The sequence below is a fragment of the Sus scrofa genome, chromosome X (genome assembly GCF_000003025.6).
Source record: "Sus scrofa isolate TJ Tabasco breed Duroc chromosome X, Sscrofa11.1, whole genome shotgun sequence".
NCBI classification, from domain to species: Eukaryota; Metazoa; Chordata; class Mammalia; order Artiodactyla; family Suidae; genus Sus; species Sus scrofa.
The window spans coordinates 3,081,483-3,104,513 of record NC_010461.5 but is presented as its reverse complement, the minus strand read 5'-3'; the positions used below and the strand labels follow the sequence as shown (position 1 = coordinate 3,104,513).

General features: G+C 45.8%; 1 protein-coding gene across 1 annotated transcript in view; it reads left to right on the top strand.

Moving 5' to 3' along the window:
• The window catches only part of LOC100624109 (neuroligin-4, X-linked), a 402,428-nt gene continuing 380,086 nt past the window's right edge, over positions 690-23,031 (top strand). The window contains 1 exon segment of the mRNA XM_013990859.2: positions 690-1,048. The gene's annotated coding sequence lies outside the window, so the exon portion shown is untranslated.

The window sequence follows — 23,031 nt, the reverse complement described above, 5'->3', positions numbered from 1 at the left end:
CTGGCATTGTCACTGCCGTGGCTGGGGTAGCTGCTGTGGCTGGTTCGAGCCTTGGCCCAGGGAACTTCCACGTGCCAAGGGGGTCAGCGGGGGGGGGGGGGGGCGGAGGAATCATTACCGAATAAGACACAAACCCCCAAAGGCGTTAACCCATCACCTCGACATAAAAAAGCTTCTGTCCTTTACAGATCTTCATTCTAATTTTGCTGCCTACATAGCTATCTCATATATATTATATGCCGCATTATATATGTATGTCATTGCTTCCAATACAGGCACAATAACATCCAGCAACAGTAACACATTTTTCAGCCTGACTCCTGGGAATAGCTCACACTGCTGGCACTCTCTCTGGGACAGCATGGCCTGCAAGAGTTAAGATGTTTGCAAATACGGTAGCGTGTTTGGTGTCTCTGAAGGCTATCTGGAGCGGGCAGGGAAGGGAAGCTTCCTTGTGCGCTTCTGGCACGGCGGCGGCCCCGTGAGACGCGCTCACCTGTTCCACCACCCCGGCACCCGGCACCGGCACCAGCACCGGGCATCGCTCGGTGCCAGCTGGTTTGCACTGGGGATTAGCTGCTCTTTGCATTCGCTTGTAGCTGTGGATGTGGTTTCTGTAGTGATGGGGCCGACTGCGGAGATCCATTGGCTGCTGGCTTTGTAAATTTCATTCAGTTTGGTCCAATAGCAGAGGGGGAGCTGGGAGCCATCAGGACCTCTCGCTTCAATCTCTCTTTTTCTTGCAGACCGGTCTCTGTCTCTCCATACAGAGCTTTTATTCAGACCTCACGCTGCCCTTCGTGCTCCGTGTTCCCGTTTCTCCCTCCCCATAAGACTATTTACGACACAAACAACGAATTTCCTCCAAACGGCCGCGTTAGTGATCCATCGTCACATGCCTTCGGGGGCTCAAATCCGGTTGGGATTCGAGAAAGCCGAGGCGCCCCAGCACATCCTCCTGAATCATACCTTCGGCCAGGGTTCGCTAGAATAATCTGGATATATAAAAAGAACACTGAACAGTCGAAGCCGCTCTTCCACGGCTAAGGTAGGTGCCGTTTTAGGATGTGTCTCTGGGTTATTTTTTTTATAAAGCCTTATTTTTTTTTTTTTTTAACATTTTGACTTGTGTGTGCTCCCCCGCCGAAGATGATAAGCCTGACTGCTAACGTTTGCGGTTCAATTCATCCGACGTTAAAAATTTTTTTTTTTAATTTTGAAAATTTGGATAGATGGACTTTCTTCCATCTGTCGCCCCATTTCTTAGGTGTGGGAGTGTGTGGACATATATGTACGGCGTGTCCTGTGCAAGCTTTCGTGCCCGTCTCCACAGAAACATTACATTTTTTTTTTTTCTTTTGACTTAAAAAAAGATTCGGGACCACGGTGGTTCGGAAGCATTTTGCTGCAATCAGCTGTTTGAACGGCTCTGGGGCCGTGTGTGATGTGTTTACAAAGTAGCGCTGTGTTACATACAAATAAACAGAAGAGTGTGGCGAGGAGAGGAGGGGAAAAAAAAAATGTATCTGCAGTACAGGGAGAGAAAGAGCAAAGCGCCAGTTCTCTGCAAAGCGAGACTGGAGAGGAAGGCTGAAGGACTTCTGGAAAGTGTGAGCAACCACGGGCTTTTTTCTCCTCCTTCTTCTTTAAGGAAACTGTCAGCTACCACCTCCCGGGGTGCATTTTTTGGGTTAACCAGAGAAAAAAAAAGGAAAACAGGCTTGGCCGGGTTTGCGTTAAGCGATTTTTTTTTTTTCCCCTCCTGCCTCTGCTGGCCTTGGATAAGATGACGGCTTGTGTGATGCACGAAATAACGCACGTGATTGATTAGGACCTGGCTGGGCTTTGCTGGGGAGCGACCCGGGCGCGCCAGAGACCCCAGGTGAAGACGAAACGACGGTAGCTTAGCGCTGTTTCTTGCAAAGCTGGGGAGCGGGCTCCCTGCGCCCCCCCTCCCCTTTCGCGTGCGTGTGGGTTGGGGGAAGGCAGGCGGCGGAAGGTGGGGGGCTGGGAGGGGGGCAGCTGGTGGTTCTGCTTCTTCTCGAGCCTTTGGATCTGGCCTGGACCTCGGCGAGGGGCACGCAGCTGCCGCCGGAGCGCCGTCCCCGAGCTGCCTGCTCTTCTGGAGGACCACAAAAGTTGGTAGCTGCGGGGACAGGCTCCGGGCAGCCCAGCCAGGGTCTCGGGGGTGCGGAAGCCATCGCCCCTGTTCCCAGGAGCACAATCCGCGGGGTGCACCGAGGGCCAGTGCTCTTGCCCGAGGTGGGGGCGGGGGTCTGGGGAGTCGGTTCCAATACGCGGACCACCCCAGTAGCCTTGGGCGACGTAATAGACAACCGCCCCCCCCCCCATTCCAAAGCTCTTCGCTGTCCCGCGCTTCAAATCCCGCCTATCCCCCCGTCCCCGCTTCCCCAGCTGATTTCATCCTGACCCCCCCCCAACCCCCGCCCCTAGATCTTCCCGCGCAGCTCGGCCTGACCCCCTCCCAATCCAGCGGGCGGAACTGGTGGCGGAGATTCGGCGAGCCCAAAGTCTGGGGGCGGGGGCAGGGGGCAGTGGAGGTGGGCAAGGGTCTGTGAGAGCTTGGAAAAGCGAGTGAACTTGAGTCCCGCCCCCTCCCCAAGGCCTCGGCGGAGGCGCCCCTGGCCTGCGCTCGCACTCGTGTGGCCTGACCTGCGGGCTGGGGGGTGAAAGGGGGGGGGAATGTGTCGCCCGGCTGCAGCTGAAGCGGGGGGTGGGGGCACTTGCGGCGGGAGACGAGGCGGAGGTCCCCGCCTCCACCTCCCCCCCCTGCCTGTCCCCTCCCCCTCAGGCTCTCCAGGACGCCCGCCGCCTCCTCAGGGCGCGCAGGCATCCTTCAGTCTCCCAGACGCCCCCTCTCCCTCCCCCCGCCCCGCCCCTCAGCCTGCCTGGGATCTTTCGACCCTCGGAGAACCCGTGGGCTCGGTTCTCCGCGCGGGTGTCCGGGGCGGTCCCCGAGGCTTTGCGCCCCCAGATCCGGGCCCGGGGCCCCGCGCAGTCCTGGGCCCGGGCGCACCATTCCGGTGCCCGCACGCCGCCAGACACAGCACCCTTTCTTCCCGGAGCGGCGGGGGCGGGAGCGGGGGGTCACTCCCACCCCGCATCCCCGTGGCCACCCTGGAAATGGATGTCCCTTTCGGAGGGCGAGGGGCGCCCGGAGGACGTCCTCTGCATCCCCCCGCCCCTTTCCCAGCGGGCTTTTTTTTTTTTTTTTTTTTTTTTTCTTGGCTGCGGCTTTCCTCTTCTCTGACTCCTGCCTCTGAACCGACTCTCAGGTGTGGGCCTCTTTTTATTTTTGAAGCCATTGGGCTGTCCTTTCGGGGCTGGCGGGGGGGGGGAGGGGGGTGCGGGAGGCAGCGTCGGGGTCCAGGGGGTGGCGGTGGGGTGGCTCCCGCCTCGTGCCGCGGTGGCCGCTCGCGCCCGCGCTCGGTGCGCGCGCGGCGAATTGAGCGCAGAGCCTGGGCGAGTCTGGGGTAACCAGGACCGCGGATCCCAATCTGTCATTTGGACCCAACTTAAGAATTTGGGGGTGAGGGTTGTCGGATGGGGGTTATGGAACTGAGCAGGTGCTGTTCTTGCGAGCAGAGTCCACAAGGTGGTAGTGTGGATTCTTCCTTTCATTTTTGATTTGACTGGATTTTTTTTCTTTCTTTCTTTCTTTTTTTTCCCCCCTATTTGGTCAGTTGGGGGAATCGGCTTTCTGTGTTCATATCCTATGCTATTTGAAGGGATCCACCTGCTGGTCCGGCTTCCGTACCCACAACGCGTTGCATGTTTCCTAATGCGAGGTGGTGCAAGCTGGCTTCGTTTTCGGGAGTCGGCACTTAGCATGGTTGGAGGGATGAGACGCAGAGAAAAAAGAAAGGGGGTGGGGGGAGAGAGAGAAAATAAGAAAGTTTGGGGAGACTTAAGTTATCCTGATGGAAAGAATTTGCAGTTTGTGTATGTAGGCTTCTGCAGGCAACACGGAAGTACATCCCTGAGACCTTGTCTGGGAGGTAGCTGCTTCAGCGAGAAATTAAATGACCAGGGCGTCGAGACCTGACTTTCTATCAGAACAAAGCAACCTCAGCTGCTCTGAGAGCTGCCCGGTTTGAAGGAGAGGCTTCGTGTTTTTCCTAGAGGATGCCAGAGGTTGGAGAAGTGATCTCATGGCACAGAGATCTGTATTTTTGTGGAGTCAGATGAGGGGAGTGGGAAATTATATTTTCTGCCTTCAGTTGGTGGTGGGAAGAGGTTAAGAGCGACCCTGACAGTCGCCAGGGTCTATTTCCCTGTGTGGCTGCAGCAGAAGCTGACTGTTGAACTCTGTGTGTGTGTGTGTGTGTGTGTGTGTGTGTGTGTGTGTGTGTGTGTTGGGGGGGCTGATAGCACATGGTTGCATTCACCCCTTCTTTCCAGATAATAACATCTGAATTTTTTTTAATGTGTCCCTAAATGAAGAACATGAGAATCTCACGGAAAGCCTCTGCAAATACTTATTTTTTTCCAAATTAAATACATAGTATTCTGTTACCCAAGGATTTGTATCCATAACGGCTATTTTAAAGACTATTTTTCCTTGACAGGTAAGAAAATAGTCAGGGCCAGAATGGAGCAAGTGGAAAATTACTTCATCAGTTTTAAATCACTGGATGAAAATGACAGGTTGAATTTTTTGGAAACCACAATGATTTCGAGCAGGGAGTTAATGATCATTGCACTTTCATTAATAATGACTGTGCTTTGATGCCATTTTCGAGGTGTTTTGACATATTTTTCTCGGGTGGAAGAATTGTTGCTTTCCTTTGTATTCTTTTTTTTTTTCCTTTCCCAAATGAAAGCATGCTGGATACACATTTGGCCCTGTAACCAGCCGTCCAGCTAATTTTTACCCAAGTCTAAGAAGAGATAAGATACCTGGTCAGGAACTGGTTCCCACGGAATGTGGATAAAGCAGGTATAGCTGTCCATGCTCTTACATTTACAAGTGAATAAATTCAAAAGTTCATTTTTTTTTTTCGCCTGAAATATAGACAATAAGTCTACGGTTTTTTTTTTCTTTATTTCTGAACTCGGCCTTTTCGTTTTTCTCTTTGTAGTAATTTGTGGAAAGCTTCTGGTCACCGGACAAAGATGAGAGTGTTTCTGTACACACTCAGTTGCTTTCTGAATGTCCAAGGATGTCTTTAGGAACCTTTATCATATGGTGCTTTTATGCCTGGACCCCAGCAAAAAAAAAAAAAAAAAAAAAAAAAAAAAGAAAAAAGAAAAAAAACAAAAACAAAAACAAACAAACAAACCCAGAGAAGGTTCTCACAAAAGTAAATAGTCAAGTGGATGGGATCTGGCCTGGGTTTACTGTTCTTAGGTTTTAATTGGTGCCCTGTATTATAAACCTTCATTACCTGGCTGGGTGTTGTCAGCAGGGCAACTTCTTGACCAAATTTATGTGGTTCAAATGAAACGACCATATGAAAATATTTAAAGTCTTTTAAAGCCCTCACTCTGAAGACAAGCTCCTCTGGTTCAAACATTTAAATTCCAAACTCGGTGAGAGCTGATTTTTTATATGTGAGAGTGAAGCGCGAGGAACATATTTTTAATATCTAAACCAGAAATGTATTCTTTCTATGTTCTCAACGCTTACGAGCATACGTTTTATTCCCAGATGATGAAACTATGTTCAGGGTTTCACTTCAATCAGTTGCCCAGTTTAAAACAAAAAAAAAGTTCTGGATATTGCATCTTTTCAGAAGAGACACTTCCTCTTCCGTTTAATTAGGTTAAAAAAAAAATGCAGACTCTGACTTCGGTGTAGCAACAACTGATTTCTTAAACTTGTCAGCCCCCAGGTTCACATCACATATTCAGCTTTTGCTCAGTTAAGGAGAGGCAGAGAGATGCACAAAATTGAGGCCACGTGGTTTCAGGCAATTAGGTCATCTGTTGTGGGCTGCTACTATTCATGGGCCATTCACTCCGTGAATATTTTCCAGTTTTGTCATTTTTCTCTAAACAAGCTACATGGGGCCTTTCAAAGCCTCTTCTGTTCTTTGCTTAAAGAATGGCACGATGGGAAACTCTTCCTCATTATTCTTGGGGAGGGGCAGAGTGGCACCAATGATTAAGGGAGGGCCGGGGGTGGGGGGGGAAACGTGGTACCGCCTAGAATTTTGAAGTTGGCCATTCCCAGGCTTTGAGTGCATAGCTAGAAGAATTCCGTCCTGTGGCGAATCTGCGACGCCAAAGCGCAGTCAAAGGCTCATACGATCCGCACACAGAGGGAGAAGAGCCAAGCCACCTCACTTCAGACCTTCGCTGTTGGGCTCACCTGTCCCAGGTGTGTGCGGAACCCCTGCGCGCCACCTGCTGCAGCAAATCAGTTTCCAGAATGAGCCTCTTCTCTGGTCCAACCCGCCTCCCTCCCCCCGCCCCCCAGAAGTGGTACCTGACAGAAATACAGACCAAAATATAGAGTGAGGTGAATTTGTATTGAATTGATGAAAAACAGAAAAAAAGAGAGAGAGAGAGAGAGAGAGAGAGAAAGTGACGGGGGAAAAAACCGAGCAGGACCTCGCGGGAATGCGTCTTTCTTTCCGGAGGGTATATAATGAGATGGCTTGTGCTTTTACAGCTTCTTTGGAAATGAGGGGAAAGAACGTTGAGTTTTGTTTGGGTGCTTTTATTTATTTTTTTTATTTTTTTGGTATTGATTGATGGACTGATGAATCAATCGTTTTTTTTAGGGCCGCACCCACGGCATATGGAAGTTCCCAGACTAGGGGTTGTTGGAGCTACAGCTGCTGGCCTACCCCACAGCCACAGCAACACAGGATCCAAGCTGCATCTGTGACCTACAGCTCATGGCAAGGCCGGATCCTTAACCCACTGAGCGAGGCCAGGGATTGAACCCTCCACCTTATGGTTCCTAGTCAGATTCGATTCCGCTGTACCACAACGGGAATTCCTGTGTTTTATTATCATGAAAGCGTAGTTGATTTACAGTGTTTTGTCCAGTTCTCTTGTACCACACAGTGACCCAGTCACACACATTTCCCTGTGCTGTACAGAGGGTGCTTTTATGTATTTATTGACTGTATGCGCTGTAAAGAGTGATTTGCCACAGTACCAGCCCTCTTTTGGGGGACCAGAATTGGAGCTTCCTGATTTGGTGTCTTGATACTGGTGAGCATTTTGGTTTCACGAGGCTAATACCTGATTGGATGATGAAGGCATTATGGGCTCTGGAAGTTACTATCCCAGGCATAGGTCTTTACCCTATTACATCGTGGTAAAAACAGATATCACAAGATCTAAGTGCCACACAGTTTTAAGTACTGTGGACTGTTGGTACGATATTATATCATAACTCTAGAACTTCTTCATCGTGTTCAACTGGTTTGTTTTTTTTTTGTCTTTTAATGATAATCATTAAATGTCTTTTAATGATGCGTTATTTATTAGCATAATGTCTCCAAGGTTCATGCAGAATTTGTGTCAGACTAATATTCCATTGTATGTGTATACTTCATTTTATTTATCCAGTCATCTGTCAATGGACAGATGTGTGTGTGGTTTTCAGCTTTTCGATATCATGAATAATGCTGCTGCGACCATGAGTGTACAAATAGCTCTTAGAGACCCTGCTTTGAAACCTTCTGGGTTTACACCTCCAAGTGGAATTGCCAGATCATATGGTACTTCTAGGATTTTTTTTCTTTTTTAGAAAAAGGATTTACTCATGGACTTGGAGAACAGACTTGGGGTTGCCAAGCAGGGGCGAGGAGTGGGATGGACTGGGAATCGGGGGTTCATAGATGCACACGCCGATTGCCGTTGGAATGGATAAGCAATGAGACTCTGCTGATTACCATTGGGAACTCTTATCTAGTCACTTATGATGGAGCCTGATGGAGGGTCATGTGAGAAAAAGAATATATATATGTATGTGTGACTGGGTCACTTTGCTGTACAGTAAAAAATTGACAGAACACGGTAAACCAAGTATAATGGAAAAAATAAAAATCATTTAAAGAAGTTTTGGAGTTGATTTACGGTGCTGTGTCCATTTCCTCTGTACAGCAAAGTGACCCAGTCATACATACATACATACATATATATGTATATATTCTTGTTTTCATATTATCTCCCATCATGATCTATATCTCAAGAGATGGAATACATTGTGCAACATAAACTGTATGTCTATTGATTCATAACTCACCATTTCCCCCTGTTTGACTCTTAAAAGACAGCAGGAATCCATCCCTCCTCTGGGCTCATGCGCCGTTTTTTTGAAATTGGAGTAGAGTTCATTTACAATGTTGTCGTAGTTTCAGGTGTACAGCAAAGTGATACAGTTACAGATATTTTTCAGATTCTTTTCCATTCCAGGTTATTACAAGGTATTGAGGGTAGTTCCCGTGCTATCCAGCAGGTCTTTGTTGTTTATTTTATACTTGGTAGCCTGTATCTGCAAATCCCACACTGGTAATTTATCCCTCCCCCTTTTCCCCTGTGGTGACTGTAAAGTTGCTTTTGTTTGGCTGGTTGTGCCTTATTATTATTATTATTATTTTGGCCAGGGGCTAGGTGGAGAAAGACCTAGGGTTTTGCAAAGTGCCCTTCTTTGAGATGCTGATTTGTCTACATTAAAAAGAAAAGAAACGTAGGGAAACTTTTGAATCCCTTTAAAAAAAAAAAAAAGAAGAAGAATCAAGGTGAAAGACACTGTAATTGGCAGTGACGAGAGGTGTGCCTGGGAGTCTGTGTTTATTTTTGTGGCACACAGAAAAGGGCTCTGGTTGTATTCTTGCAGCCGTGATGGATTTGCCCATGGTATCATTTTTCGTGTTTCATTTATCAGCTTCCCCCGTGTTTGGGTCAGAACTGTGGCAGGGGTGTGGGTGAGGTTACCTGGAGGGTCTGCCAGCTTTGGCTGCTCAGCCTGCAGCATCAGACTGGTCTCAGAAACAGTCAAGGGGAACAGGAGTGTGTGTGTGTTGGGTGGCAGGGGGAGCAGGTGCAGAGATCAGAGCCCACGGATGTTCTCTGGCTGTCCTGCTTCCGATCATTTCCTACTTGAGGATTGCGCTAGGAACACACTGAGTGGGAAACTATAAACACGTTTTTAAAAACTTGATTGAAGCAGAGTTGATTTACATTATTATATGAGTTTTAGGTGACAGCATAGTGATTCAAGATTTTTAGATTCCACTCCGTGAAAAGCTATTTCGAAATCATGGCTGTATTTCCCTGTATTGGATGATATATCCTTATATATTGGATTATCTATATTATACATAGTAGCACCTCTTTTTTTTTGGATTGAAGTATAGTTGATTTACCATGTTGTGTGAGTTTCTAAGGTACATCAAAGCTGTTCAGATATATCTGTCGATATGTTCCTTTCACATATATCTATCTATATATATTCTTTCGCAGATTCTTTTCCATTATCAGTTATTACAAGATATTGAGTATGGTTCCTTGTGCTGTACAGTAGGACCTTGTTGCTTCTCTCTTTTATATAGAGTATTGTGTGTATATGAATCCCAAACTGCTAATTTATCCCCTCAGTCTGCTTTGGTAACCATAGGTTTGTTTTCCATGCCTGTGAATATGTTTCTGTTTCCTAGATAAGTTCATTTGTGTCCTGTTTGAGATTCCACAGAGAAGCGATATCATACGGAATTTGTCTTTCTATGTCTGACTCACTTCACTTCATATGAGACTCTCTGGTTGCATCCATGTTGCTGCACGTGGCACTGCTTCGTTCTTCTTTATGGCTGAGTAGTATTCCATTGTGTCTCTGGACCACATCTTTCTCCAGTTCTGTCCATGGCATCCACATCCTGGCTGTTGTGACTCGTGCTGCTGTGAACATAGGCGTGCATGTATCTTTGCGAATTAGAGTTTTGTCTGGATAGATGCCCAGGAGTGGGATTGCTGGATCTTAGAGTAGTTTTTTTGGTAGTTTTTTAGGGGACTTTCACACTGTGCTCCATAGTGGCTGCACCAGTGTTCATTTCCACCATCCCTATAGGAAGGTCATTTATTTCTCTTAATTCCCTCTCTTGTCTCTCCCCGCTTCCCTCTTCGCCCTGGTTACTGGCTTGTTCTCTAGATCTGTGTGTCTGAGTAAACACCTTTTTAAAACAAATAACGTATGTCCCTGTTAACGGCTCTTCTCCATCACTCACATTTGCCCTCACCTCCCAGAGGCATGTGGTGACGAGTGGAGTGTGTCTGTGTGTGTCTCTGTATGTTCACACACGTAGGTATGACCATATGCCCCCAGCACAAACCAAGAGCGATTTCTTGCATCAGATGTTTTTCTCAGCCATGGCAACGCATGCGATCCAAACAAACAAACAAAAAAACACAAGATCAGAATGAAACATGTGCTTGGTGCCTTGGTCATTCTCCCTTTCTTCTCTCCATTGTTCACCAAGCCTAAGTGATATTGAAAAAGGCACTCCATAAATGGCCCAGGATGGATCTGCAACGCCTCCTCATTGGAGGGGAAGGTGTTCGTTGATAAGGAAACTTAAAGAATGTGAGTGTGCATGTTGGGGTGCAAGCATCTGTTTTTCTCCAACGATCCTTGAAGCGTTCTCTTCCAATTTGAGAAACATATTCTAATGAGGTCTCATCACCTGTGATTAGGAGGGAATAAACTACATATCAGGAGTGATAAAATATTGCCCTTTCCTGCCCATCCATCTTGGTCCAGGTTGCATACTGGGAGGGAGCAATTGACAGTTGGTGCAAGGATGAAACTGGACACTCCTTTTTAAAAGGCACAACAGAATAGCCCATTTATCTGCCTGGTAGGAGATGCATGTGAAAGCTCTGCTGAGAGATGGATGCAAGTGAAACCTTCTGGGCTAGCAAAGGAATAGCGTCTCAGCCCCACAGACAATCCCACGGTTCACTTTCCGTAAACTCTGGGATGCTTACGTCCCCAAAGTGGAGAATCTCATCGTGGTGTCTTTGTGGTCTGAGGGCCCCCCCCCACCCCGCAGCCCCGTTGCCTCCTAACTCAGCGTGGACCACTCACGCACCTGCATTTGCCGAAAAGCGGGGACAGACCCCAGCCGTGGGGGCAGCCACAGCAGTGGTGCAGCCACGGGATTTCCTGTCCCATGTGGTCATTTTGCCACTGGGCGCAGATGCTTTGGAAATAGGGTTGCACATAGATGGTAAATAGACTTAGGTCCCTGACCCGACACTGCGCTGACGTGGGACCCAAGTGTTCTCGGGACAGTGACAGGCATGACGTCACGAAGCTGTTTCTTGCACAAAATCATTTTATTGGCAAATCGTAACTAGAAAGGCTTCGTTGTCTAGCTAATTTTCATTTAAATATATATGTTTGTAATTATTGTTAATGATTGTATTTGCATAGTTATAACATATTTATTCACTGTACATTTTTATATTGGAGTACAGTTGATTTACGATGTGTTAGTTTCACGTCTACAGCAAAGGGATTCAGTGATACTTGTGTGTATTCTTTTTCAGATTCTTTTCAAGTTACTACAAAATATTGAGTACTGTTCCCAGTGCTATATAGTAGGTCCTTGTTGATTATCCGCTTTATATATAGTACACTCTATGCATTTCTATAATTAAATTTGTATACAACTTTTTATACAATATAATTTGTATGCAATTTTTATGCAGTGTAATTGATGAAGAAAGACTATCATCAAAACACTATTTCAAAATTCTGTGGTTGTCTGTTTTACATACAGTATACACTATGCATTTCTATAATTAAATTTGTATACAACTTTTTATACAATATAATTTGTATACAATTTTTATACAATGTAATTGATGAAGAAAGACTATCATCAACACATACGTTATTTCAAAATTCATTGGAAAGCCTTTCTATAGATAATGTATAAAATTGATTTAGCTACATAATGGATTACATAAGTATAATTGTAGGGAGTTTCCTGGTGGTCTAGTGGTTAGTATTTGGTGCTTTCACCACTGCAGCCTGGGTTCAATCCCTGGTCTCCAGCTGAGATCCCACATCGAGCAGCTGCATGCCACAGCCAAAAAAAAAAAAAAAAAAAAAGAGGGAGTTCCTATCATGGCGCAGCAGAACTGAATCTGACTAGGAACCATGAGGCTGCGGGTTCGATCCCTGGCCTTACTCAGTGGGTTAAGGATCTAGCATTGCTGTGAGCTGGGGTATAGCTCGAAGACATGGCTTGGATCTAATGTGGCTGTGGCTGTGGTGTAGACCGGCAGCTGTAGCTCCAGTTGGACCCCTTGCCTGGGAACCTCCATATGCCATGGCTGTGGCCCTAAAAAGGAAAAAAGAAAAAAGAGAAAATATAATGAGTGTGATTGTGTATTATATAATGTACTTAAGTATTTAAGCTATATAATGCATTAATATAGACATATGAAAATTGCTGTAAAGATAGACTGCAAATATAGTTATAGATGGATGCATGGACCATTTGATGTGCATTTGCCAGAAGAAGTTGTGTCATAGGTGGTAAGTCCCTTTGCAGGCTGGTCCCCAGAATTGACACTAATTGTCCACAGAAACTACCGCTTTGCATTCAAGAGACGTTGGGGGGCTATTCATGCTGCTGTGCTCACCAGCATCTTTCAGACCTCCCTGGAACATCATTTATTGATACTGAGTGGGAAACCTCGTGTCAGTGGGAACATGCGGATGAGGTCAAGCTGTGGCTCTTGGATGGATGGAGCAGCATCTTTTGCCCCCGGAACGCAGACCCTGAATCTATGTCAGTGCCCAGAAGCCCCAACAGATTACAGCAGTCCGCCCTGGGCATGGCGAGGGGCAGAGGCGGTGCCTTTCCCTCTAAACATCTGTGTGTCCTTGTGGGCTAGATTCTGTTGGCCGGGTCTCTTCTGTGGATGTGCCCACGATAGCAGATCAAGACGGTAGCCTCAGGAATGGGCAAGAAAGAAATGCCATGAGGGACGTAGATGGACCTTTTTTCTGGAAAATAGCTTCTGACTCTCGTTCGTGTATTCATCACTTTTCTTGCACACATCGAAGTGGCAGGCTTGCAAGTCAACTTAGTCCTGGTAATAGATGCCTTAGGCGTGTACCTCCTCAGACATCTTTGCTGGTGTGGGAACGTTCATAAGAAAATGGTTAAGGAATATAGTTCATGTGTACGTGACCCCCCCCATTTGCTGCTATGTGCTCTGTATTCTTTCTTTCATCCCCCCCCCTTCCCGCCCCGCTGCCCCGCCGGCTTTCTTCATTGGGCTGCATGATGAGGACTTAGAGGTCCTTAAGGGATTAAAGGAACAATGACAGCAGCAAGATCATTCTTTCCATGAGTCGGGAAGGCAGAGCAAAATGAAATGGCAAAGGAGATTTTCCATGACAACGTAATAGAATTCCTCCCGTGTCCCATGGGTACGGCTGCTTATGTTTTTAAAAGCTGGCCAACCCTCTATTGGTAAAACCTTGATTTTCATTTTTGTAAATCCTGGGAGTGAGGATGTAGGGAAAACAGACGCCTTTGATTCCATAAAGAATTGAGGACCCCTGAAAGGTTGGGGGTTTTTTTAAAGGCAGGGAGTGGATCAAGCCTCATGAATTAATGGCTGTGTCCTGTAGTCTTTCTACGAATCCGTAAGCCATAGTTAAATATGTCAGCATTTGTTTTTCTTTTTTTAAGGGCTGCACCTGAGGCATATGGAGGTTCCCAGGCCAGGGGGTCGAATCGGAGTTACAGCTGCTGGCCCACATTGCAGCCACACCAGTGTGGGATCCGAGCCACGTCTACAACCTACACCACAGCTCATCGCAACACCTGATCCATGACCCACAGGGCAAGGCCAGGGTTTGAACCTGCATCCTTATGAATCCTAGTCGGATTCGTTTCTGCTGCGCCACCTTGGCAACTCCCTATTTCAGCCTTTTTTAGGCATAAACAGTACCTTGGGTTCTGATGGACTCATGTCTGATGTCTCAAAGATCACAGAGGCTTGTCTCAAACTCTGCCACCCCTCATAGACTCTACTTTTCAGCTATTTCAGGTCTTTAATAAGAGCTCCCAAATCAGTGTTTCTTTCTTTCTTTCTTTCTCTCCTTTCTTTCTTTCGTTCCTTCCTTCGTTCCTTCCTTCGTTCCTTCCTTCGTTCCTTCGTTCCTTCCTTCCTTCCTTCCTTCCTTCTTTCTTTCTTTCTTTCTTTCTTTCTTTCTTTCTTTCTTTCTTTCTTTCTTTCTTTCTTTCTTTCTTTAATGTATTTTATGCAAGGGTAGTTGATTTACCATGTCGTGTTAGTGTCTGCTGTATAGCAAAGTGATTCAGTTATACCTGCACATACATTCTTTTCAAATGCTTTTCTCTTAGGGTTTATTACAAGATATTGAATATAGTTCTCGGTACGATGGAGTAGGACCTTGTTGTTTCTCTCTTTATAGGTAATCGTGTGTATCTGCTAATCCCAGACTCCTAACTCATCCTTCTAGCACCCTGTCCCTTTGGGAACCCTGCGATTATTTTCTATGTCTGGGAGTCTCTTTCTGTTTTGTCAAGAAGTTCCTGTGTGTGCCCTATTTTAGATTTCCACATAGAAGGGATGTCACAGCGTCTGTGTCTTTCCCTGTCAGACTCACTTCACTTTGTATGAGAATCTCCAGTTGCATCCGTGTTGCTGCAAATGGCAATGATAGCCTTCTTTCTGAGAGTGGAGTAGAATTCTATCATGGACCACATCTTCTCGAAGGGATTTCTCTCTTTTAAAGAGGTGCCTGGATCAAATCATTTGGGAGAACCCCGCCTGTCATACCCCTGTCTTGAATTTTTACCCTGAATACAGACACATCAACGCCTTGAGAAGCCCCGCCGGGCTGCATTCAGTAGCATAAGGTGAGAGTCTTTGTCCTGAGCGGTCCCCAAGCCACAACAGTCGAATCACCTAGAAGGCCTCTGTGGATATTTTATTGACACAGAACGCAAAGGATCTAAGGGGCACTTGAGTGTGTTTACATTGCCAAGGTCATCTGGAGAAGTGGACGCGATTTTTTTTTTTTTTTTGGTCATTTCATTTGTTTATTCAGCATATATTGAGGGCTGAGTATGGGGGAGAAGAAGGTCAAGCTGTTTATCTTTTCTGTACCGTCCATGTGACAAAGGCCGCCACAAAAACGATAGTGTTTGCGGGGGTGGGGGGATGAATGGGCATGACCAAACAGGAACCGACTCAAAAGTAAGAACAAAGAAGTTTTATCATCAGAATCTCCCTTCTGGTATGTGTGTGTGTGTGTGTGTGTCATGTCTCATGTCCTTTTTCCAATGTTCAGGAAGAGAACAGCTTAATTCAGGGTTCATAAACCTTCTAAAAATAGAGGCAAGATGATTAGTGCCGTATAACTGAGCTATGAGAAGGCAGAGGATTGTGTAATTTTCAGATGGAGAGAATGCCTGCTGTTAAATTTTAGCATCTTCAATGGCGCAGGCGACTGGGGTTAATAAGCAAAGAGATGATTTAATAAAGGATCGGGGAGTTACCCAGGGGCCTTTAGGAAAAGAAGGTATCTATGTTAGTGGATTCCCCAGGGGCATCTGTGTCCCAACCCTAAGGCAGCAGGCCAGCTCTGCTTTTTACATGGTATATACATTGTCCCAGGAGCCAGGCTTAGGCTGGAATAGTTTAGATCACAGTACAGAGAATTATTGGGAACGGGTACCCTTAGAGAAACAGAACCATGGAAAAGCAAAAGACATTTTGGAAACAAAAAGCATATACGAGACACAAGGCAAAAACCTTACTTATGGACTGAGCAGTGCCTGTGAGCCGCAGGCAGTAGAGGGTGGCAGCTGCAACTGCAATTTGATCCCTAGCCTGGGAATCTGCCCATGCCACAGGTGTGGACCTGAACAGAAGAAGAAGAAGAAAAAAAAAAAAAACAACTTGTCCCTGAACACAAGCATCAGGCCGACCCAGGAGAAAAGGAAACAGTTCCACGAAGTTAGGGTAGGTTAGGTAGGTGCGGACAGAAGACGTATGAGGCACAGGTGCTAGGATGGCAAAACTGAAAAGGCGGAAAAATCTTAATTTGTTAGACTATCAAACCAACCAACCAACCATAGGGCAAGAGTGGCCAGTGGGTGCGTTGTGGACGGTGCAACACATTTCTGTAAAGCTGTTACACAAATAGGAACATGGAAGACATTCAGAATTCCTATCCTGTGAAAAGTACCCTCTCAGCACACGTCTCCTGACAATTTTTTTTACTGCCCCTGTGGCGTGTGGAAGTTTCCAGGTGAGGCGTTGAACCCATGCCACAGCAGTGACCCGAGATGCTGCAGGGACAATGCCAGATTCTTAACCCACTGAGCCACCAGGGAACTCCTCACGCGACAATTTAAGTTCACCATGGAAATCGAACAGCAGCATATGCCGGGGGTGAGCGTGTACTTAACACATGGCTTCGCTGAAAATTTGTGCAGAGGTGTTGAACAGTAATTCTGCTAAAACGATTTCACAGATTAAAATAATGTCCATGAATTTATGTGATGATTACACTGATGGAAAGCTCTCCCTTTGATGAATTGCTAAGGATCTGAAAATGGATCAAAATTACATGAGAATTACCTCAATAAGCGTGTGTGTTAATTTCAAAAGTTTTGGGGTGTTTTGTCGGATCACATCCAAATTAATGAATTGTTGAGTTGCATAAATAGATGTATAAAATGTCAGGATACACGTTGGGCATTCATGGAGCTAGCTGATTTCCTGTTTATGTAGATGTCAGCCGATTAAATAAAATTATGTATGTCTATATATAATTTGCTCATATAAATTATATAAACACATACACATATGTATTTCTACGTAAATTCAATTATTTGTACATATATATGTGTGTTTATATTATGTTTGTGTTAATATAACACACACATATACATATATATGTATAAATAATTTACTTTTTATCAGGAATATATCTTCCTGAAGATTTTAAAAAGACAGTCCTGGGTCTGCCTAGGGTGGTGCCATAACAGAATCAGCAGATGCGTTATTTGTATTGACAAAACTTGACTGTTAATGGTTCTATCACTAAATCATCCCACACGTGTGTTTATTTTTTTCTCTCTCTGTGTCACTGGAGGTAGAGAAAGAGCAGTGGAAAGAGTTTGCAGTATTATATTGAACGGTGATCTCTGTCTTCCCACCCTCCCCAGCCCCCAGTTTGCTGTTAATTTAGAGACATCATAGCCCATCCTCTCAGTCTGGTACCTACTGGGGTCTCTGGGCATCCTTCAGGGGGAAGCTGAGCTCAGGGGAGGGTTCGTCACTCCTGCGGAGAGGGGAGGGGCAGATCCATGGATTTGCTGGTGTTGAAACAACTGTCTGTCTATTCCCAAGCCAAGGTCACTGCCGCTTCTGGTTTTTCTGAGGATGCCAGCGGGTGGCCCTTCTCAGGGAATTGCAACATGTCATAGCTAGGGGTGATGGGCGATCAAGTGGCCCTTTCTGGGTCTCCCTGGTCCCAGGATGCTCACCTGACCAGGTCAGGAGGGAACACATCTGTGTCCCCTCCTTCCCTCTCCTCCTCCTCTGGTCTCATCTCCTCCCAAACCTACTTGACAGGAAAAACAAATCCTGTCTTCAAATTAAGAACAGTATTCCACCAGCTACTCTGCACTTTGGGAGGGCTTGATTCCATTTATGGGATGGAGGTGAGAGGAGGCAAGGATTCCAGGAAGGGATGCATTTCTATCCACTCAATTCCAAGAACGTGAAAACGGGCGTAAGCCTTCTAGTAAATACCAAGGATCGTGGGTGGGGTGATTGGTGATCGAACCAGAAAAATCATTTAGAAGCACAGTTTTTGAGGACTTGAAAGGAAGGAAATTATGCTCGTTTTCCTCCTTTCCAGACAAGGGAACCGAGTCACACAGAGGTCCTGTGATTTTTCACCTGGACTGCATAGCTAGTCACTACTTTTAAACGCTGTTCTTGAAAGGAAGGGGAAATACCTGAAATTTCAGGGTTAGCTATCTCTATTTCTGCCAGTTTTTGAAAGCTTGAGGAATCAGAGGCATCATCAAACAGGTTAATACAACAAAGCATATGATTCGTGTTCAAAACCTATTTCTTTTCTTCATTTTGTGCAGTAGAGACTTAAAACGATAAAATCATTTTCACGAAAACAACTAGGAGAGGAAGCAGAGGGGAGAAAACCTCCAAAACCTTTTTTTTTTCTTTTTTCTATAAAGCAACATAGCTGCTTCTCATCTTCCTTTTCCTCGGATGCTTAATTAATTATTCTTTGTAAGAATGAAAGGCTTCTCCATTTTTTTTGAAACGTTCATTTGTTGCACTCGTTCATTTATTGCTACGCTTCCTGCGTTTGTAGGAAGGGACCGAACTTTTTCAGTGATGCTCTCTCCTCGCTCCCCAGAGGGCTTTGTCCACGATGGGAAGTTTCGGGTTTTTCCTCTCTGCAAACTTGGGTGGATTGGATTACTCTTGATGCCTTCCTAGTCCTGTGAAATAGAGTCCAGAGGAAAGAAACAATTACCAGCCCCTCAATTTTCAGGACTCTCGAAGGCTCCTGGAGACCAAAAGCACCAGGAGCCTCTCTTGCAGGTGAACAGGGGGTCTGTCACTTTGCAGGCGCTGGTCCCTGAGCATCCGGTCACCTGGAGGGGTTTCCATGACAGCTGTCGACTGGCCAATAGGGAAGCACCTCAATGAAATGTGCCTTTTTACGATGATCCATCTGCGTCCCAGGGCTGATCCAGAGGGGAAGAGGAGTCGGGATTAGGGCTTGCTGACAGTACCATGAGCATAATGCTCTATCTTGTACATTGACAGAGTCCACACGTGACCCCCATATTTTTGAATAATGGTTTGTCCTATTGTGGATCTGACAAGCCTGGAGTGTTATAGTGTCCTGGTTTGTCTCAGGATGCTCCAGCCTGCCTGGGTACGCACCCTCCCCCCCACTTTTCTTGTCTTTTCAGGGCTGTACCCACGGCGTATGGAAGTTCCCAGGCTAGGGGTTGAATTGGAGTTGCAGCTGCCAGCCTACACCACAGCCACAGCCACAGCAATGTCAGATCTGAGCCGCGTCTGCGACCTACACCACAGCTCTTGGCAATGGTGGATCCTTAACCCACGGAGCAAGGCCAGGGATGGAGCCTGCATCCTCATGGATGCTAGTCAGATTTGCTCCTGCTGAGCCACGAAGGGAATTCTGGTTACAGCCCTTTTATATTTTTCATTTTATTTTTTTACTCTTACCTGCCTGAAAACTTGAGCATGGAGCTAGAGGTAAAGGTCTTTCTGTGTGTGAGACTCACCCCCGATTTTCCATGATGCCTTAAAGGAAACACACGTGAAATGAATCCTCTCTCCTATCCAGAAGAGGCTTTTTTTTGTTTGTTTTTTTGGCTGTGCCTGTGGCTTGTGTATGTTCCCAGGCCAGGGATCAAACCTGCACCACAGCAGTGACCTGAGCCACAGCCATGACAGTGCTGGATCCTTTGCCGGCTGTGCCACAAGGAAACTCCCAGGGAGATGCATTTTTAAACATTTCACCTTTGTTGCTATTGCTTTTATACATGGGGTTTTGATTCTGCAGGATGAAAACCAATTGATGATTGCATTGGCTGGACGTTTCAAGGTAGGAAGCCTGTAGTTCTGCCATGCCGGGATTGTCCAGCTGACTCTGATTCTTCCACGGTAATCGATTTTACAAAAGACAGACTTGGTTTCTTGAGGACAGTTTTGCAGTATAGGCAGACCTCATTGCCTTGTGCTTCCCAAATACTGTGCTTGTTATAAAAAGCAAGTCTGTTGGCACCATTTTTCCAACAGCATTTGCTCACCTTGTGTCTGGGTCATGTTTTGGTCATTTTGTTGCAATATTTCAAACTTTTTCAGTAAGATGATATTTGTTAAGGTATATGTGATCTGAGATTTTTTTTTTTGGGGGGGGTCATTTTAAGGCTGCACCTGCAGCATATGGAGGTTCCCAAACTAGAGGTTGAATTAGAACTGTAGCTGCTGGCGTATACCACAGCTACAGCAATGCCATATCTGAGCTGCGCCTGCTACCTACACCACAGCTCATGGCAATGCCGGATCCTTAACCCACTGAGTGAGGCTAGGGATCGAACCTGCATCCTCATAGATACTAGTTAGATTCATTTCTGCTGAGCCATGATGGGAACTCCCTGATCTGTGATTTTTGATGTTTCACTGAGGGCTCAGATGACGGCTAGCATTTTTTAGCAATAAAATATTTAAAAATGAAGGTCTGTACCTTTCGAAGGCATAATGCTATGGCACACTTAATAGGCTACAGCCTAGTTTAAACATCACTTTTATATGCACTCCAAGACCAAAAAATTCATGTGACCTGCTTTCCACAACCCGTCTGGCACCAGACCTGCCATATCGCTGAGGCATGCTGGTGCTGTTTGTGTTTTTTAAAAATAAACCTTAATTTAAAACTAGTTCTAAGGGCGTTCCTGCTGCGGTGTGGTGGGTTGAGGATCCGGCATTGTCCCAGCTGTGGTGTGGGTTGCAGCTTCAGCTCAGATTCTGTCCCTGGCCCGGAACTCTCATATGCCACCGGCATGGCCGGAAAAAAAAAAAAAAACCCAAAAAACTCGATTTACAAAAAAAAAAAAAAAAACCCTGTAAAGATAGTTTGAGAGAGTGTTCTTTTACCCCATACCCTCTTAATGTCTTAAATGACCATGAGATATCTGATTAAAAGTGAGGAGGCAGTGCTGGTACAGTGGTATTAATGAAACCCTAGCCTTTCTGTGTTTCACCTGTTTTTACCTCATGCTCCCTGTCTGTCCCGGGATCCCATCCAGCACGCCATGCTGCATTTAGCTGCCCTGTCTCCTTCATCTCCTCGGGTCTGTGACCTTGTTTTTCATTGCTGTTCATAGTTTGGTGGTATTATTAGAAGGCACCCCCTCCCCCACCCCACCCCTGTCGGATTTGGTCTGATGTTTTCCCAGCAGGGGACATGCCTTTTTCATTCTGTCAAGGGCACAGTCTGTCAACATGCACATGGTGACCTGGTCACCTGCTGAGGTAGCAGGTTTTTCCACCTCGCCGTCATACACCCCCTCACCTCTCCAGAGTCTGTTCCTTGGAATCTAGTCATTGAAAGCATACTCAAGCTGGAGGTGGGGGGAGGCATTTGGTTCCATGCCTTGGATGGTGCAATATTTAAAAAAATTTTTTTTATTGAATGACAGATGATTTTCAATGTGGTGTTAATCTCTGCTGAACAGCAAAATGACCCAGTGGTACTCGTAGATTGTTTTTCATATTCTTTTCCATTATGGTTTATCTCAGGATGTTGAATATAGTTCCCTGTGCTACACAGTAAATCCTTGTCATTTATCCATCCTATATACTCCAGCTTGCATCTGCTAATCCCAAAGTCCTTGTCCATCCTACTCCTTCCTCCTTCTACCCTGGCAACCACAAGGCTGTCCTCTCTGTCTGTGAGTCTCTGTTTTGTAAGGACGTTCATTTGTGTCATAGTTTAGATTCCACATAGAAGCGATGTCATGTGATGTTTGTCTTTCTCTGGCTTGTTTCAGTTAGTATGATAATTGGTAGTTGCATCCGTGTGGTTGCAAACCGCATTGTTTGATTCTTTTTTATGGCTGACTAATATTCCATTGTGTATATGTACCACGTCTTTATTCATTCATTTGTTGACGGATGTATAGGTTGCTTCCATATCTAGGCTACTGTGGATAGCACTGCTATGACCACTGAGGTCCAAATATCTTTCAAAATTAGTGTTTTTGTTTTCTCTGAATATATGCCCAGGAGTAGGATTGCTGAATCATATGGTAGCTCTATATTCAGTTTTCTGAGGAACCTGCCTACTGTTTTCCATAGTGGCTGCACCAGTTTACATTCCCACCAACAGTGTAAGAAGGTTCCTTTTTCTACACACATGCTCCAGCATGTGTGATCTGTATCATTTTTTTTTTTTTTTTGGTCTTTTTGCCATTTCTTTGGGCCGCTCCTGCGGCATATGGAGGTTCCCAGGCTAGGTGTTGAATCGGAGCTGTAGCTGCCAGCCTACGCCAGAGCCACAGCAACGCAGGATCTGAGCCGCGTCTGCAACCTACACCACAGCTCACGGCAACGCCGGATCGTTAACCCACTGAGCAAGGGCAGGGATTGAACCTGCAACCTCATGGTTCCTAGTTGGATTCGTTAACCACTACGCCACGACGGGAACTCCTGATCTGTATAATTTTTAATGATGGCCATTCTGACCACTGTTAGGTCGCTGTATCTCACTGAAGTTTTGATGTGTGTTCCTCTAACACTTAGCAATGATGAGCATCTTTTCTTGTGTTTGGGGCCATCTGTATGCTTCCTTTGAGAAATATCTTCTTTAGACCTTCTGCCCATTTTTGGACTGGGTTGTTTGTTTGTGTGTTACTGAGTTGCATGAGCTGATAGTGCAGTATTGACATCAGTAATTTAAAATTCTTCTGGCAGGAAGATCTGTCCCCTCTCATTTATTCATTCAATCATTCCTTTATATCTGTATGGACTCAGTGGACATGGAGTGTATTCTTGCAGAACTAACTTTATTGTGGTACCAATCTCCAGTACTGCATTACTGTTACTTTGTTACTGATTATACTTTGTTGCTGGAGTTTGGACACCTGGGAGTCTTGTCATTTTGATAGCTCATAAAGGAGAAAGTGCTACGTTACAGAACCATTAGAAGAAAACTTCCACCCAGGGTTTGCATCTGGGAGGAGCGTTCAATTCACGGACAGTATGCTGTTTCTCAGACTCTGCTCATCCTGCTGGCCCAGGGGTATTCACCTTACAAAAAGGCCACCTTCTGTCTGGAAACCTCTGTGGGGCCAGCAGAGTTCACCAGCTTTTTCACAATGCTCCAGTGCCATCCTCTGCAACCTTCCCATGCAGGAACCAAAGTGCCCTGGAACCCCGTGGAGGTTTTAGTCTGAACTGCCCGTAGGCGTGGCC